The following is a 19,872-nucleotide window of genomic DNA, read 5'->3' on the forward strand; positions in this document are numbered from 1 at the left end:
TACATTCATATGTTAACAGAACTCCACGATGAAACAGGGATGTGTCGATGCAGCGGTGCAGGAACCACGTGCGGTAGGGAACGCGTTGTGGAAAATCGGCTGGAAGGATCTTAAGAAATTGTAAACGACTCACGAAAGAAGTGACTCGTTAAGCATTTGTTTGATCGTTTCGTAATTATTGATCATCGGTCTGGGAGCTTTACGCGGTTGGATTAACAGAAGAGATAGAGAAGATCCAATGAGGAGGGGCGGGTTGCGTCACGGGATCGTCTACTCAGCGCGAGGGCAATACTGAGGCGATCAAACAAAATGCAGTGGAAAATGCTGCTAGAGAGGAGTTACGCATCATGGAGATGATTATTATTGAAACTCCGAGAGAGTACGTTCAGGGAAGAGTTGGACAACTATGTACTTCCTGCCACATATGTCTCACGAAGTGACAACAACGAGAAAATCAGAAAAAGGTAGAGTTATCACGGAGGTTTACCGACAATTATTATTCTTCCCACCCGCCATTACCGAATGGAACAGGGAAAGAGGGAAATAGGGATACCCGAAGTCCTCTCCGCCACACACCGTATGGTGACTTGCGTAGTATTGATGTAGATGTAGAAAGGCGACATATACGGGAGTTGGCACTTTAATAGTGCCAACACAGCCGTGTAGACACAACAAAATGCAATAAAATAATTTCGTCTACACCGCACGTTAGTCACATACACCGGCGTTACCTCAACGCGAATGTAGTCTCCGCTCCCACAACAAGCGCATGCGTAGTTCATCTACATCTACACGACTATTCTGAAGTTCACACTTAAGTTCCTGGCAGAGCTTTTATCGAACCATCTTCAGACAATTTCTCTTCCGTTCCATTCCCCAACAGCGGGTGGGGAAAATGAACACTTAAATCTTTTCGTATCAGCTCTGATTTCTATTATTTCATTACGATCATAATTTCTTGCTATGTAGGTTGAGTACCTATGTAGGTAGAGTTTCAGGGAGAGCATAAGGGAACAATTGACAGGAATGGGGGAAAGAAATACAGTAGAAGAAGAATGGGTAGCTCTGAGGGATGAAGTAGTGAAGGCAGCAGAGGATCAAGTAGGTAAAAAGACGAGGGCTAATAGAAATCCTTGGGTAACAGAAGAAATATTGAATTTAATTGATGAAAGGAGAAAATATAAAAATGCAGTAAATGAAGCAGGCCAAAGGGAATACAAACGTCTCAAAAATGAGATCGACAGAAAGTGCAAAATGGCTAAGCAGGGATGGCTAGAGGACAAATGTAAGGATGTAGAGGCTTGTCTCACTAGGGGTAAGATAGATACTGCCTACAGGAAAATTAAAGAGACCTTTGGAGAGAAGAGAACCACTTGTATGAATATCAAGAGCTCAGATGGCAACCCAGTTCTAAGCAAAGAAGGGAAGGCAGAAAGGTGGAAGGAGTATATAGAGGGTTTATACAAGGGCGATGTACTTGAGGACAGTATTATGGAAGTGGAAGAGGATGTAGATGAAGATGAAATGGGAGATAAGATACTGCGTGAAGAGTTTGACAGAGCACTGAAAGACCTGAGTCGAAACAAGGCCCCGGGAGTAGACAACATTCCATTAGAACTACTGATGGCCTTGGGAGAGCCAGTCATGACAAAACTCTACCGTCTGGTGAGCAAGATGTATGAGACTGGCGAAATACCCACAGACTTCAAGAAGAATATAATAATTCCAATACCAAAGAAAGCAGGTGTTGACAGATGTGAAAATTACCGAACTATCAGTTTAATAAGTCACAGCTGCAAAATACTAACGCGAATTCTTTACAGACGAATGGAAAAACTGGTAGAAGCGGACCTCAGGGAAGATCAGTTTGGATTCCGTAGAAATGTTGGAACACGTGAGGCAATACTAACCTTACGACTTATCTTAGAAGAAAGATTAAGAAAAGGCAAACCTACGTTTCTAGCATTTGTAGACTTAGAGAAAGCTTTTGACAACGTTAACTGGAATACTCTCTTTCAAATTCTGAAGGTAGCAGGGGTAAAATACAGGGAGCGAAAGGCTATTTACAATTTGTACAGAAACCAGATGGCAGTTATAAGAGTTGAGGGGCATGAAAGGGAAGCAGTGGTTGGGAAAGGAGTGAGACAGGGTTGTAGCCTCTCCCCGATGTTATTCAATCTGTATATTGAGCAAGCAGTAAAGGAAACAAAAGAAAAATTCGGAGTAGGTATTAAAATTCATGGAGAAGAAGTAAAAACTTTGAGGTTCGCCGATGACATTGTAATTCTGTCAGAGACAGCAAAGGACTTGGAAGTGCAGTTGAACGGAATGGACAGTGTCTTGAAAGGAGGATATAAGATGAACATCAACAAAAGCAAAACGAGGATAATGGAATGTAGTCAAATTAAATCGGGTGATGCTGAGGGGATTAGATTAGGAAATGAGACACTTAAAGTAGTAAAGGAGTTTCGCTATTTAGGGAGTAAAATAACTGATGATGGTCGAAGTAGAGAGGATATAAAATGTAGACTGGCAATGGCAAGGAAATCGTTTATGAAGAAGAGAAATTTGTTAACATCCAGTATAGATTTAAGTGTCAGGAAGTCGTTTCTGAAAGTATTTGTATGGAGTGTAGCCATGTATGGAAGTGAAACATGGACGATAACCAGTTTGGACAAGAAGAGAATAGAAGCTTTCGAAATGTGGTGCTACAGAAGAATGCTGAAGATCAGGTGGGTAGATCACGTAACTAATGAGGAGGTATTGAATAGGATTGGGGAGAAGAGAAGTTTGTGGCACAACTTGACTAGAAGAAGGGATCGGTTGGTAGGACATGTTTTGAGTCATCAAGGGATCACAAATTTAGCATTGGAGGGCAGGGTGGAGGGTAAAAATCGTAGAGGGAGACCAAGAGATCAATACACTAAGCAGATTCAGAAGGATGTAGGTTGCAGTAGGTACTGGGAGATGAAGAAGCTTGCACAGGATAGAGTAGCATGGAGAGCTGCATCAAACCAGTCTCAGGACTGAAGACCACAACAACAACAACATGTAGGTTGACGTCAATGAAATGCTTTCGCATTCAGAGGACAAAACTGGTGACTGAATTTTCGTGAAAAGATCTCGCCCCAAAGAAATACAGCAGAGTGCCGCTAATCCAAACCCTGGAAATCCGAACGTTCGGTTAATCCGAACATGAAAAATGTTAGTCTAAGGATGGAAACTGTGCAGTAGACTGCTGTACATACACACTATTTTAATTCACACAGTACAGTAAAGATATATTAGAAAAATTAGCAAGGAAACAGTAGGTTTAAACAACGCAAAACAATGAGAGAAAATTGTCAAACTTACTGAAATACAGCAGACATTTTATCTCTACTTTTTAGATGACACAAACTCAGTCATTTTTTTCGGTATAGTGAAGACAGTCTCTTATACGACGCATGGTTGCATCATCGTCTCATAAACATCGAATCAGCAGGTATAGCAGTGGGCTGTTTCTCCGACTAACGTAGCGCGAGGTCACGGGCTTGCGCTGCGTCACCGTGTGGCACCAGCTCTCCTTTGTTGCTTTCAGGCTCATTGTCACCTCTGTCACAGCAGTCCACTTCTTCCTGGTCTCGAGTCACAGCAGTAACTAACTCAGCGTCAGTAAGGTTCTCTACACATGCCCCATCCGCTGCCATCCACTCATCTACGTCTCCTCCACTAGCTTCTTCAGATCCAGGGATTGTGTGTATCATTTGTAGTAGATTTTCCTCTTCATTTTCAACTAGGTTGTCCTGGAATTCAAGAGATGTCCACAATTTTCTCCACGATTTTGTCAGGGTATTTTCTGAAATATTGTGCCATGCGGCCAAATAAACAACTTCCTTCACAGTGGTCTTTTTTATTTTGTGCACTAAAGGAATGCCATCATCGTGGGTCAGCATTTTAAAAATAGTTTTCTATATATCAGTTTTAATGTTTGCTATATGCCCTGGTCCATCAGCTGTAGAAGTGGTGTAACATTCGGCGGCAAAAACTTCGCCACAATTACTCCATCACATAATTCCTCAGTGTTGCAGTGAGATGGCGCGTTATCAGTCAAAAGGATTGCACGGGGAGATAAATGATTTTCCTTAGAAAACCGTCGAATAGAGGGAACAAAATGGCCGTAAAAGCATTGTTTGAAGAGCGTACCATCCACCCGTGCTTTTTTCTGATTGCAATAATATACGGGCAGGGACTTCATGTTGCGTTTTTAAAAGGTCTGGGCCTAGCAGATTTGCCGATCAGCATTAAAAGGCAGCTTGCGATTACCAGCAGCGTTGATGCATGATAATAAAGTCACACGATCTTTGCATGCTTTTGATGCCAGGCTTTTGTTGGCAATGCTCAATAATTAAGGCCAGTCTCGTCAGCGTTATAAATTTGTTGGGGAGAATACTATCCCTCTCTTATCATTTTTTCAAACTTACCCAAGTCTTCCTTCGCTGCATCACGGTCAGAAGAAAGATTCTCTCCAGTAATTGTTAGCTAATGGATTCCATGACATTTTTTGAATCTTTCCACACAACCCGTACTCGCACTAAAAAACTCATCACCATTCATTAAATTGTTCAGTTAAACAGCCTCCTCCAGAACTAGTGCTCCATCAAAGGAGTTCCACTTTCTGTTTCCTGCGTAATCCAAAGGAAAAGCTCCATCCACTTTATCGTACTAGGACCGTTTCAAAGTCTGAGGAATTTCGAGTGACGTTGCACAGGGCTGTTCAAGCTTCACTCGGTTCTTCTTCCAATCACAAATGGTTGCTTTACCAACACCCAGATCCGTTGCCAGTTTAGATACATTCTCACCATTGTCTATCCGATTCAAAGGTTCAGTTTTTCTTTGACAGTCAACGTTGTATGTTTCCGTTTACTCATGACGATACTACGTACACCACTACACTTGAACGAATACAATACAACTGTTACGCCTGCCTGCGGTCGATAACTAACAGAACCAAGCGGTTTGCGAGCCAACCGGCACTGCACTGACCTCAGACACTACAAAGGTCTCAACAATGCACAACAACAAGGACAGGGAGTGAGAGTGAGCCACTGTTCCCACACTTGTTCCCGCTTGTTACCGCTTGTTACCATGGTGTACCTACTTATCTGCTTGGTATACTTCATTCTAGAAACTCGTCACTGTAATTCCGGCTGATCCGAACAAATCGGTAATACGAACAAGGTCCGGTCCCAATTAGCTCGGATTAACAGTACTGTACGCCTTTGTTTTAATGATTGCTGAAAGAAACATTACCCATGAGACGTAACAATGGCTTCAGCAGCATTATTTTGGAGAAAAAAATAACCTAGCCATTACGGTATGCAAGGTCATACCCATAATTTTGAATTGTACCTGATCCGAACACGGAAGCACGAGTAGATTTCGCTGAGTCGTGCAATGACAGCGCACAGCGGCCGTGTAATACCGCCTCTTTGTGTGAGCAGCTGACTCAACGTTTGCCCTCCAGACGAGGTGTCAATCTTACGTGTTGCGTACAGTTATATAACGCGTTTTCGTATTGCAACTGGAATCGCAACTCTTGCACTACATCACAGGGCGCACGTGCGACGAGACAATGTACAACCGAAAGATGAAAAAACACTTTTAGAAAGTATAATTTTGGCTACAACCTAAAATAAATAATTTTCTGTACGGAAAAGCATTATTTCTAAATCATACAACAGTTTATTTGCAGCGTATAATCACAATATGTATATATTTTTAATCTGATTGCCTGGTATCTTTCTCTGGCTCTGTTACTGCCATATAAATTTTCCTGGTGGAGACTTTTCGAGGTTCCTACGAAGAATGTTTTCTCTTTTAAATGTCATCTCACTTTTGTGTAACCACGCTGAAGAAATTCTAACCTAACCATCGTTTACGGTGAGCTCCGCGAACGTTAGTGGTTTCTGCTGCTTTCACTGGACATGTGGCGATGATGCCCGTTGAAAGCATGTTCACCCTATGTTGCAGAGAGTCCTAAAGATGGTGGATAACGTAACCGAAATTGGTTGCAGTTATACACTGAAGCGGCTAAGAAACTGATATAGCTATGCCTATTCAAATACACAGGTTTCTAAACGGGCAGATTACACCACTGCTGTCGACAACACTTATATAAGACAACAAGTTTCTGACGCAGTTGTTAGATCGGTTACTGCTGTTCCAATGGGAGGTTATCAAGATTTAAGTGAGTTTGAACGAGGTGTTAAGGTCGGCGCAAGAGCGATGGGACACAGCATCTTCAAGGTAACGATGAAATGGGGATTTTCCCGTACAACCATTTCACCAGTCTACCGTGAATATCACGAATCCGGTGAAACATCAAATCTCCGACATCGCTGCTGCCGGAAAAAGATCCTAGAAGAACGAGACGAACAACGACTGAAGGGAACCGTTCAACGTGACAGAAGTGCAACCCTTCTGCAGATTGCTGCAGATTTCAATGCTGGGCCATCAACAAGTGTCAGCGAGCGAACCATTCAACGGAACATCATCGATATGGGCTTTCGGAGCAGGAGCCGAAGGCACACTCGTGTTCCCTTTATGACTGAACTACACGAAGCTTTACGCCTCGCCTGCGCCCGTCAACACAGACATTGGACTGTTGTTGACTGGAAACATGTTGCCCGGTCGGACGAGTCTAGTTTCAAATTGTATCGAGCCCATGGACGAGTACGGATATGGAGACAACATCATGAATCCTGGACTCTGCATGTCAGCAGGGAACTGTTCTTGCTGGTGGAGGCTCTGTAATGGTGTGGGGCGTGTGCAGTTGGAGTGATATGGAACCGTTGATACTTCTAACTACGACTGTGACAGGTGACACGTACGTAAGCATCCTGTCTGATGCCCTGCATCCATTCATGTCCATTGTGCATTCCGACGAACGTGAACAATTCCAGCAGGACAATGCGACTCCCCACACGCCAAAAATTGCTACAGAGTGGCTCCAGGAAAATTCTTCTGTGTTTAAACACTTCCGCTGGCCACCAACCTACCCAGACATGAACGTTAATGAGCATATCTGGGATGTCTTGCAACGTGCTGTTCAGAAGAGATCCCAACAACCTTGTACTCTTAGGGACTTATGTACAGCCCTGCAGGATTAATGGTGTCAGTTCCCTGCAGCACTACTTCAGGTATTAGTCGAGACCATCCACGTCGTGTTGCGGCACTTCTGTGTGCTCGCTGGGGCCCTACACGATGTTAGTCAGGTGTACCAGTTTCTTTGGCTCTTCAGTGTATAAACCTAAAACACACAGCAGTTGGTGTTACATTTGTCACATGCTGTAGAAACAAAACAGCTGTTGCCCCATTATCCATTTTCGATGGCTGTGTTGAATATAAGTAGATCTACGTTATTCTGGTGCAAGTTGAAGTCGGTCAACGGAGACGACGTCAGACGTACGTACATCAAAAAGTAACTGGTCTGCAGTACATGACCATCAAGGTACTCAATTTTCTAGAGCTTCCTTTAATCTGTCAATGTCCACTCTATGCAGTACCTCAAAAATTCATTATTGGAGCTGGCACTATGAATGTCATTACGCAGTTGTGCAGTAAATGAGGGATTAAACTCTCGCTTGTGCTTGTGTGATCTCTGACTCTGGTGGATAAACACCTAAGTCTTCGACACACATAGAAATTTTAACATGATTTCTGATTATTTCAATGGTATTGTTTTGTGGATGGTATGCAGGAATATTTTCTCTACCTTACTGTCCATGCGGATCCCGAACCACACATTGGAGAAAACCACTGGAATTACTTCCCAAGACGTCCATGGGATGTACTGGCTATGGACAGACAAAAGTGGAAGAGTCTTAACCCATGACAAGACCTGCCGTAAGGCAGAGTTCCATACTACTTCTAACACGACTACCACTTATCACACCAAGCAGTTATTTGGCCTAAATCATTTTACAATTTGTTTTGATCGTCTGATGACTTGATTTGAAAACAATCTAAGGAGACTACTGAGATTGTCCCCTAAATGGTCTATACAGATTAAGAACAGCAAACAGCTTAAAACGCTTCCTTCAGAAACACCAGATATGCCTTCGATTTGACAAGATCAATTTCACTCAGTTACCAGGTACTATGACCTTTTCAACAGTAAAAGATGAATCCAATTAAATAGCTGAGACTATCCTACGTAGGAATGCAATTTAATTAGAAATTGTTTGAGATGAATAGTGACAGAAGCCTTTTGGGTGTACAGAAATATGGAAGAACCTTGAGATCCCTTGTCGATAGCACTCATTAGCTCGTGTGACTAAAGAGCCAGTTGCGTTTCCGAAGAAAAATATTTTCTGAATCCATGCTGCTCATGTGTCGGTAAATGTTTTTGATTCGTGTGACACCCCTGTGATGTTTATTTTCCCTTTCGTCTATTACGCTCTCCGATATGGAAGAAGTAAAAGCGTTGCACTAGGTCGACTCCCCAGGTAACTTGAAACTCTGGTAGACGTCTCATCTGAATATCGCCGTGGGAAGGGTGTATTTAGTCATTCGTTCTGTTTTTATGTCCACTCCAGATTTTGTGAAATTACCAAGCAGCATTTATTTATAGCGGTGTGATATCTTTTCCTCTTGTCTCTCCTCCACTAACAGCACCACTACATCTCCTTCTACATCTACATCTACATGGCTATTCTGCAATTCACACTAAAGGCCTGGCAGGGCCTTTATTGAACCACCTTCACAATATTTCTCTATTATTCCACTCTCGAAGTGCGCACGGAGAAAAACGAACAGTTATATCTTTGCGTGCAAGCTACAATTTCCCTTATTTTATTATGATGATCGTTCCTCCCTATGGAGGTCGGCGTCAATAAAATATTTTTGTATTCTGAAGAGAAAGTTGCTGATGAAATTTCGTGATCAGATACTGGCGCAACGAAAAACATCTTCGTTTTAATGATTTGCAGCTCAATTCCTGTATCATGTCCGTGGCACTCCGTCCCCTATTTCTCGATAGTAAAAAACGTGCTGCCCTTCTTTGAACTTTTTCAATGTACTCCGTTAATCCTACCTGGTTAAGTATCTCACACTGCGCAGCAGTATTCCAAAAGATGGTGGACAAGCGTAGTGTAGGCAGTCTCCTTAGTAGATCGGTTGCAACTTGTAAGTGTCCTGCCAATAAAACGCACTACTTGGCTCGCCTTCGCCAACATTTTCGATGTGTTCTTTCCAATTAATGTTGATCGTAATTCTAATTCCTAGGTATTTGGTAGAATTTACGGCCCTTAGATTTCATTGATTCACCGTTTACCCAAAGTTTAACGGATTCCTTTTAGCAATCATGTGGATGACCTCATACACTATAGATATATCTTATCTAAGGCGTTTTGCAATCTTCTGATGACCTTACGAGACGATACACGAAAATATCATCTGCGAACAACCTAACACGGCTGCTCAGATTATCTCCTAAATCGTTTATATAGATAAGGACCAGCTGAGGGCCTGTAACACTACCTTGGGAAACACCAGAAATCACTTCTGTTTTACTTGACGACTTTCTCTCAGTTACTACGAACTCTAACCTCTCTGACAGAAAGTCACGAATCCAGTAGCATAACTGAGATGATATTCCACAGGCATGAAATTTAATTAGAGGTTGCTTTTAGACAGGACTCAACACTTCGTGTGACTAAGGAGCTGATTATGTTTCAAAAGAACGATGTTTTCTAAATCCGCGTTGACGGTATGTCAACAGACCTCTCTCTTCGAAGTAATGCATAATGTTCGTACACAGTATATGTTCCAAATGCCTGCTGCATATCGACCTTAATGATATGGACCTGTAATTTAGCGGGTTACTCCTACTACCGTTCTTGAGTATTGCTGCGACCTGTGCAACTTTCCAGTGTTTTGGCACGGATCTTTCGTCCAGTGAGCGGTTGCATATGATTGTTAAGTATGGAACTATTCCATCAGCATATTCTGAAAGGAACCTGACTGGTAGACAGTGTGGACCGGAAGAATTGATTTTATTAAGTGATTTAAGTTGCTTCATTAGTCCAAGGATATATACCGCTAAGATACTCAGATGGCTCCTGTTCTTGATCCGAATTTTATAATATTTACTCCGTCTTTCTTGGTGAAGGAATTTCAGACGGCTGTGTTTAGTAGCTTTGTGTTAGTAGCACCGCCATCGATACTATTCCTATTGCTATCGAGCGGAGAAAGCATTGACTGTGTCTTGCCGATAGCATATTTTACACATGACCAGAATGCCTTTGGATTTTCTGTCAGGTTTCAAAACGAAATTTCGTTGTGGAAAGTATTATAAGCGTCTCGTATTGAAGTCCGCGCTTAATTTCGAGCTTCTGTAAAAGATCGCCAATTTTGAGCATTTTACGTTCGTTTAAATTCGGCTTTTTTGTTGTTGTTGTTTCCGCAACAGTGTTCTGACCTAGCGTGGGGGATCACTCTGTCTTTCATTGATTTATTTGGTATGAATCTCTCAATGAATTAAAGCGTCTGGTTTACGCTTAGGCTACATAGTTGATTTGAAAGGAGTGGAGATTGTCCCTCAAAGGAATGAATGAATTTTTGTCGGCTTTTATGAATAGATATATTTTTAGTTTATTTTTGGGGAATATAGAAGTTACGGTATTCACCCTCTCTAGGCCAACCCGGTATTCACTAAACTCTGTATCCGTTTTGATGCTTTTTAGTAGCTCAGAATTATTTGTTGTTCTTATAAGGTTCTTCTCAAGTGCCTGTATAACGCACCACATTTGATCAAAAGGAATTAAAATGGCGAATTAAAAAGTATTGTTATAACTCTATCAACGTATTGTTCACTGTGCAACGTACCTGCAGGTTTATTAGTCAGGAACCTACAAACGTAAACATGGCACCTGGACATTCCACAAGTAAGTCGTCGTGATATTCAGTGAGCACCGAACAGGCAAATACTACTAAAAATAACCACCAAATTCGACCAAGCTAAGCACAACTAACTCTTTATTCACACGAAGTGATGAGTACTATCCACAGGGGATCTCAAACTGATTCTGTAGCGGTATGAACGAAGTCCTGAAACTTCCTGACGCGTAATGACTGTGGAATATTCTGGATTCTAACTCAGACCCTAGCCTTACACAGTCAGTGCTTTTCTGGACGAAGCTAACAAGGCACGACTCATAATTATGCTCCTCCACCCCTCCACGCTGTCCTTCCCTCTCCCCACCACTTCTTCACCGATAAGCTCGAATTTTAATTTCTGGCAGTACCTCTGTTCTACTGGACAATGTTAGAAAACAATCTATCTTGTAAGTAGGCTGTTTAGGTTTTTTTATTGGTAACGCCACCTCTGTATAAAAATCACTGGCTGTGCTTTGTGCAGTCTGTGGCTGCTTTGCATTGTTGTAATACTCGCCATTGTAGTGTTAGGCAGCTGGCTGTGAACAGCGCGTAACGTTGTGCAGTTGGAGGCGAGCCGCCAGCAGTGGTGGATGTGGGGAGAGAGATGGCGGAGTTTTGAAATTTGTCATGAACTGATATATATATATATATATATATATATATATATATATATATATATATATATTGATGTGTCGGCAGCTGGGCCAACACCTTGTAAATAGAGGTGGCTTAAAAGGCACGCGAGACTAACGCAGACGGGCGTGAAGTACTGGAACAGGATACGTAATTAATGCTATGAAGAAAAGAACGGAGTTTCTCATATACTTATCTTTAATTTCTTCTTGTACATCTCTATGGTGAACACAAGTGAGACTCTAATTACAATCACTGTAAGGCTAATGGCGCCTTGCTAGTTCGTAGCCATTAACTTAGCTGAAGGCTATTCTGTCTCTCGGCTAATGAGAGAGAAAGGCTTCGTACGTCTAGTCGCTAGCTCTGTCGTCCGTACAACTGGGCTGAGTTCGAGTCAGTCTCTCGAGACCTGCCTTGTGGTGGCGCTAGGTTTGCGATCACACAGTGGCGACATGCGCGTCCGACATGTACTACAGGACCGCGGCCGATTTAAGCTACCACCTAGGACGTGTGGTGTCTGGCTGTGACACCACATATATGATGACTATTAAGGTAAATACAACGTTTGTTCTCTATTAATATCTTTCATTTGCTAACTATCCCTATCAGTAGTTAGTGCCTTCCATAGTTTGAATCTTTTATTTAGCTGACAGTAGTGGTGCTGGCTGTATTGCAGTAGTGGGAGTAACCAAGATTTTTGTGAGGTAAGTGATCTGTGAAAAGTACAGGTTAATGTTAGTCAGGGCCATTCTCTTGTAGAGACTATTGAAAGTCAGATTGCGTTGCGCTAAAAAATATTATGTGTCAGTTTAAGCACAGTCCTGTATAAATAGTTCTAAGGGGACGTTTCATATGTCGACCCTTAGCCTAGGATATCTCACTGGAATCTTCTGATTTTTTTCTTGTAGTTTGTGTAATTAGTGTAGATTTTGTTTATTGCTAGCGCGGAATTGTAGAGAGAATCTCCTTTGTAGTTGCAGTCTTTCATTGTTGTACAGTAAAACAGGTGTGGCACGCATGTAGATTTGCACCAAGTATTTCGCAGCTGCAATTAACAAGATATTATTTTCAGTATTATGTTAATGTGTTCTCTTATTTTTTGATCTTCAAATTGTGTTTTTCTGTGTTGTCGCGTGAAATACTGTGACAATAATGGCGTGTGGAAAACGTAATACTAGGCTCCAAAGTAAACTGAGAAATGACAGTGAAAATGAAAGCAGTGTGTTAGCGCCACCGAGTAATGAATTAACTGATGTTCAAAGTAGTAATTTGGTAACTGTGCATAGGGAAATGGAGCGGGCGGCAAACAATGGCGTGGACAGTGAAACAAGTAGTGAAGAGGGAAGCATTATCGATCGATCGGTCGGCAACAGCTCGCCTCAGGAATCCGAAATGACAGGACACAATTTTGCAAATACTGTAGATTCAGGTTTTGGGTCCTCACCGTTTTCTCAAATAAGTCAAGACACATTTTCTGCTTGTCAAAATGTGAATGTTGCCGGTGCAACTTCATTGCCGAAAAGCACTGAGGAACATGTTTCAGACACCAGTGCATTGTTATTACAGTTAATGCAACAAATGGGACAAAGGCTACAAAAGTTAGACACAACGCTTGAACAAAATCAGAAACAAATGAAACAAAATCAGAGACAAACACAGCAACAGTTAGACACAATGGAACAAAATCTTCACACCACGCTTGAACAAACACGTGAAGATTTGACTACTGAGTTACATAAAATCGAATCGAAATGTCAAACAGTCTGTAACGACGTAAAAACACAAATTTGTGAGCATTTTCAACCTATGCATTACAGAATCACGAAGCAGCCATAAAAGAACTGCAAACTATTGTTCATGAAAACCATGAGACCTTGCAAGCTAAATTTGACTCAGTTGCATCTACCGATTCGGTTACGCAACTTGCAAAAACTCAGGAAAACTTAAAGGACACAGTAGATACCCTGAAACTTGGTTCAGAAAAACACACTGAGGAAATGTGTTCACTATCGGAGAAAGTAGCCGAACTTTCGGATCAGTTCACTAACTTATCTACGAAGGTAGATGATAATCTGAATGACACAAAACCGGTAGTCTTTAATGACACCGAAGAGAGCGAACAAATTAGGAAACTGAAACAAAATCTGAATCAAATTAATACGCAACACCAAAGAGAAATCCGCGAAGTACAAGATCAGCTGACACAGGTAATACAAGAATTACGTATTTCAGAGGACACTCGCGCCCCAACACGGGAAGAGGGACTTAGAAATACGGAAAAGACGCAAAATAATAACACAGGGCATTTCGGAAGTTATGAAAGAAACTGGCAATGTGCACCGAATTTTGAGATGGAACGGCCGACACGACCTAACAATGACTGATATGCGACTCGCTGACATGATGATTTTGACTATAAGTTGTTCATTAAAAAAAAAAAAAAAGGAGCGGAGGCAGAATAACTTCAGACGCAACGGTCCAGCGTGCAGTTACGATTCAGGGAGAAATTCTCCACCACATGACGGACAAGGAAGAAATTATGAAATCTACCGACATACCGACAGACCTGAATTTCATCAGAACTGGCGGGATTATAACAGAGCTGGGCCCTCTCGGCAAGGCGAATTTGTAGAAGTTCGGTCTCCTAATCCCAATAACGACGCGCGCCAACAAAGAAACAGACAATGACTCGCACAGCAGGCAGCCGCGTGCGCCGGCTGGCTGGGAGAAAAATAACATAGATGCTAACCTTGAGAAAAATTCCAGTATTCTTTACCGACTTATACCGCATTCTGCACCACATTTCACATGTAAAACCGTTTATTGAGAGATAATGTGCTTTTTTAACTTGAGATTTTAATGCAACATTTTGGTTTATTTGAAAATACATTCTGGGTTTAAAGTGCTTTCTGAGAGATACCAGATGACACAGAGGTTAGTTTATATGACAGCTACACGACTATATCACGACGCTACTAATGTGTGACACAATTTACATTGTTGCTTTTGCGGTGTATCTGTTTTATATCTGCACAATTTTTCTGAATTCTTCTGGAAAGTAAAACATGTTTTAGTAGTAACTTTTGTGGTATAGCAACAATGAGACAGCCTTTTTCGTGGCACAACAATACGTTACTGTACAGTACTTTCTTCATCACGCCAATAAGCGTAATAACTATGATATCTATACACAAAGCATTTCACTTTTGTTTATCATGAGGTAAGTACATTGACTTCTGCAGAACTTAGCTTTCGGAGGACGATAACTACGACACTTCCACAGAATTATCTTACAGCAAGACGCACATTTAGCGCTACAGGACACGCATTTGAGAGATTAATTTTGTACTTATGCCATTTATTTTTCAAGATTTTTGAATTACAAAGAAAGTTTTCCATGATACATTTCATTCCATTGCTGTAATCTGTAACACCTGAGGGTATAATTACATTAATCCTCAGGGGGCTATACGCTTACTTTGTGTACCATGTGTTTGGCGAGCACAAGGAGCCCTAGCTAATATGGTATTTGCTTATACAACTTTACACATCGGTACCATATTTCTCTAACACAGAATTACACAGCTATCTGATCATTTAACTGAGAGAGACAAACATTTTTTTTTACTACATCAGTGACAGATGTTTACGCAATTACACAGTTAGATAACTTCACACTTATGAAATTGTATTTTGTGTGTACTGTGTGAACTGTTCACATTTTTTTGGAACCATTGTGATACTATGAGAGCTTTGAATCATGTATTTGGTATGGAATCATGATTTTTAAAGTACGTTTGAGGTAGATGACACTATTGAAATAAGCGGAGAATTTTCTTTAGGTTTTGAAATTATTGGAGGAAGCTACGACGATTTTGAGATTTGACTGAGGTGTTATGATGTTATTATTACGATAACGATGTGTATTATGCTGTTGCGGTATGTTTATGATCAATAAGATGATGCTATATAAGGAATGTGATTACGTGTTTATATGTATATGAATAATGAATAGAAGGTAGGGACTCTGACTGGTGAAAAAGGATGTTGTAAACCGATAATCGTACTTTAAGAGTTATGAAATGTGTGCAAATGCGTGAATGTATCACAATGCCGGCGAAAATTTTTTGGACACTGTTATATTCATACGATTTTGTTTCTACAGATTTGTAACGCAAATTCTTGACCTATGAAATTTTTATATGAGACTGTCGCTGTAGCGAAAACTGCTGTCGTAAATATTTCGTTAAGAAAGGTAAGTGACCGTGAAGTAATTCGTTGTGAGCGGCCAGGTGTGTCAGACGCCTGGAGAAAAAGCCATTATTGAAAGCCCTTTTCAGCGGCATAGGTAGAAAAAAAAAGGGGAGGCCATTATCCTCGCTATTGACGTTCCTTTGTAGAGAGCATCGCAAAAACGACACGGTCGAACTTGAAAACATATGTTGACACTGTGGAGCTCTTAATTTATGATATTTACAGAAATGCCTAATGAAATGACGAGAAATATTTTTACATCTGCACACCTGATTATGACAAGCGTCTTTCTACGAGAGTTGAGAGATTTTCTGTACTACCTTATGAAATGCCCTATGGCTAATGAATGATGTTTCATGCCTTCCTTTGTACATATTTACTCATTTTGTTTAATATCTAGTTTCTAGCTGCATTGCAGCATTGGTTAAAACAAAATTTTATAGATGTACTAATATAAATATTTTCTGTCTACAGATCGAGTAAATAATAATTTTTCCAAAGAAAATGAGGGAGCACAAAAAGACATTTACCTTCACAGGAACTGCAATCATAGTTTTCTTTTCAAGTACTTGTTAATTTCTTTTGTAGAATAAATTGTGATGCATCACTCTAGTGTTAAGATGTGACATAGGTATTAGACATGGCCATTTTTAGTGTAATACTTTTTCTGCTTAAACTTTGTCATGTTTAGGTATAAGTTATGCTGTTTGCCAGGCATAGTGCTACTGAATTTTAATTTGTGTTACTCTGCTAAGCCAGATTTATTTTTCTTGTTTGCTGCACATTGCCTTATATTAGTCGTAATATTGCAATTGCTTCGCTAATTTCTAAAATGCTGCTTCCTTTGCAGATCTGCACCTTTTTGTCATTGCTGTTTGCGTTAATTGTTTTATGTGCTGCTGCATTGCCTCGTCCCTTAGTTTAGCATCTGAGCTCAGTAGATTTAAGTTAGCTTAAGAGGGGGTAGACTATATAGGAAACTAGTTGTGATGAATGGAAAGAAATGCATTGAAGGTATATGAAAACGTTTTGGGCCAAAATGAGTATTGTACAATGATCCGTAATTATTTTGAAAGAAATATGAACAGAGTAGAGAAAGCAGGTATGGATAGGACTATTTGGAAATAATGAGGAACGAAGGGAGATCTCCGAGAAGTAAAGAAAGATTTGTTTGCAAAATATTGCAGTAAAACAAACCCTGTCCTTTCCATGTTTATCTGATAAGACTTATGTTGTAGAATTTTTCTAATACTATGTTATTTACTTTGTAAAGATGTTTAGACATTAATTATTCTGGTTTGTTGCTCACATGTGAAGGTGATGTTTCAAAAGTTCTTCTGATCTTTATGTGTTTACTTATGTCATAATTCCTGTAACACTGATGTATATGTTTATTTCTATTCTTTTGTAAAGCCCCTATTACTACAAATGTTATCTGTATTGTTATGTTCTTTAATAATGTATTTTGTACCTTTGTAATTGTATTTTTATGTTATAATATTGTAATTGACACCAGTTCATCAAATTAAGTATCATTTCATTGCACATGTGTCTGTTGGTCATAGTATATGGACAATATGTGAGATGTAGGGACTGTTAGTGTTTGCACGTGTGTTAATAATTCAGCAAGGGACTGGATAACAGCATTGCTGGTTCTAAAGACAATTCCAAAAACTTTGTGAGTGCACAAGTGGTGGTTATGGACTTGCTATATTATCCGCAAGACTCTTCATTGGTGATTGTGCACCTGCACAGTCACAACAGATGGCTGCTGGCCATCTCTACAAGGACTACAGTGGGTCTACATCTTTGATGATCCATCAATACCATTATTTCTACAAGGACTGCAGTGGGTCTGCGCCTCTGGTGGCCCACCAATACCGTAATCTCTACCAGGACTGCTGTGGGTCTGCTCTGTGATGACCTACCAAACGATATTCTTCAAAACTTCGACTGACTCCGCTGTGGGATTGCTCTGTTGTGGCCCATGACCTGTCTGCATGTCAAGAGTCAACACTGTCTTTCCGTTGGAAGGACAACACTACTTCTTCAAGACTGTATGGAAATCCACTACTTCTGTGTACATTTTCTTTTACAGCTCAGTCTTTGAGAAAAACCACTGCAATTCAACAATCTGGACTGTCTTTATGGACTGTGAGAAAATTTTAGCTTTTGACCAACATTGTATCAATATGTGCGTGCATTTGATTTCTTTATTATTATAATTATGAAAAATTTCTTCAAATCTGTATTGGCCACTGTCCAACACAATTTGTAAAATTTTTTGTGGGGAGCATGGGGGCTATATAAGTAGGCTGTTTAGGTTTTTTTATTGGTAACGCCACCTCTGTATAAAAATCACTGGCTGTGCTGTGTGCAGTCTGTGGCTGCTTTGCATTGTTGTAATACTCGCCATTGTAGTGTTAGGCAGCTGGCTGTGAACAGCGCGTAACGTTGTGCAGTTGGAGGTGAGCCGCCAGCAGTGGTGGATGTGGGGAGAGAGATGGCGGAGTTTTGAAATTTGTCATGAACTGCTATATATGATGACTATTAAGGTAAATACAACGTTTGTTCTCTATTAATATCTTTCATTTGCTAACTATCCCTATCAGTAGTTAGTGCCTTCCATAGTTTGAATCTTTTATTTAGCTGGCAGTAGTGGCGCTGGCTGTATTGCAGTAGTGGGAGTAACCAAGATTTTTGTGAGGTAAGTGATTTGTGAAAAGTACAGGTTAATGTTAGTCAGGGCCATTCTCTTGTAGAGATTATTGAAAGTCAGATTGCGTTGCGCTAAAAAATATTGTGTCAGTTTAAGCACAGTCCTGTATAAATACACTCCTGGAAATTGAAATAAGAACACCGTGAATTCATTGTCCCAGGAAGGGGAAACTTTATTGACACATTCCTGGGGTCAGATACATCACATGATCACACTGACAGAACCACAGGCACATAGACACAGGCAACAGAGCATGCACAATGTCGGCACTAGTACAGTGTATATCCACCTTTCGCAGCAATGCAGGCTGCTATTCTCCCATGGAGACGATCGTAGAGATGCTGGATGTAGTCCTGTGGAACGGCTTGCCATGCCATTTCCACCTGGCGCCTCAGTTGGATCAGCGTTCGTGCTGGACGTGCAGACCGCGTGAGACGACGCTTCATCCAGTCCCAAACATGCTCAATGGGGGACAGATCCGGAGATCTTGCTGGCCAGGGTAGTTGACTTACACCTTCTAGAGCACGTTGGGTGGCACGGGATACATGCGGACGTGCATTGTCCTGTTGGAACAGCAAGTTCCCTTGCCGGTCTAGGAATGGTAGAACGATGGGTTCGATGACGGTTTGGATGTACCGTGGACTATTCAGTGTCCCCTCGACGATCACCAGTGGTGTACGGCCAGTGTAGGAGATCGCTCCCCACACCATGATGCCGGGTGTTGGCCCTGTGTGCCTCGGTCGTATGCAGTCCTGATTGTGGCGCTCACCTGCACGGCGCCAAACACGCATACGACCATCATTGGCACCAAGGCAGAAGCGACTCTCATCGCTGAAGACGACACGTCTCCATTCGTCCCTCCATTCACGCCTGTCGCGACACCACTGGAGGCGGGCTGCACGATGTTGGGGCGTGAGCGGAAGACGGCCTAACGGTGTGCGGGACCGTAGCCCAGCTTCATGGAGACGGTTGCGAATGGTCCTCGCCGATACCCCAGGAGAAACAGTGTCCCTAATTTGCTGGGAAGTGGCGGTGCGGTCCCCTACGGCACTGCGTAGGATCCTACGGTCTCGGCGTGCATCCGTGCGTCGCTGCGGTCCGGTCCCAGGTCGACGGGCACGTGCACCTTCCGCCGACCACTGGCGACAACATCGATGTACTGTGGAGACCTCACGCCCCACGTGTTGAGCAATTCGGCGGTACGTCCACCCGGCCTCCCGCATGCCCACTATACGCCCTCGCTCAAAGTCCGTCAACTGCACATACGGTTCACGTCCACGCTGTCGCGGCATGCTACCAGTGTTAAAGACTGCGATGGAGCTCCGTATGCCACGGCAAACTGGCTG

Source organism: Schistocerca nitens, chromosome 9 (genome assembly GCF_023898315.1).
Source record: "Schistocerca nitens isolate TAMUIC-IGC-003100 chromosome 9, iqSchNite1.1, whole genome shotgun sequence".
Classification (NCBI taxonomy): domain Eukaryota; kingdom Metazoa; phylum Arthropoda; class Insecta; order Orthoptera; family Acrididae; genus Schistocerca; species Schistocerca nitens.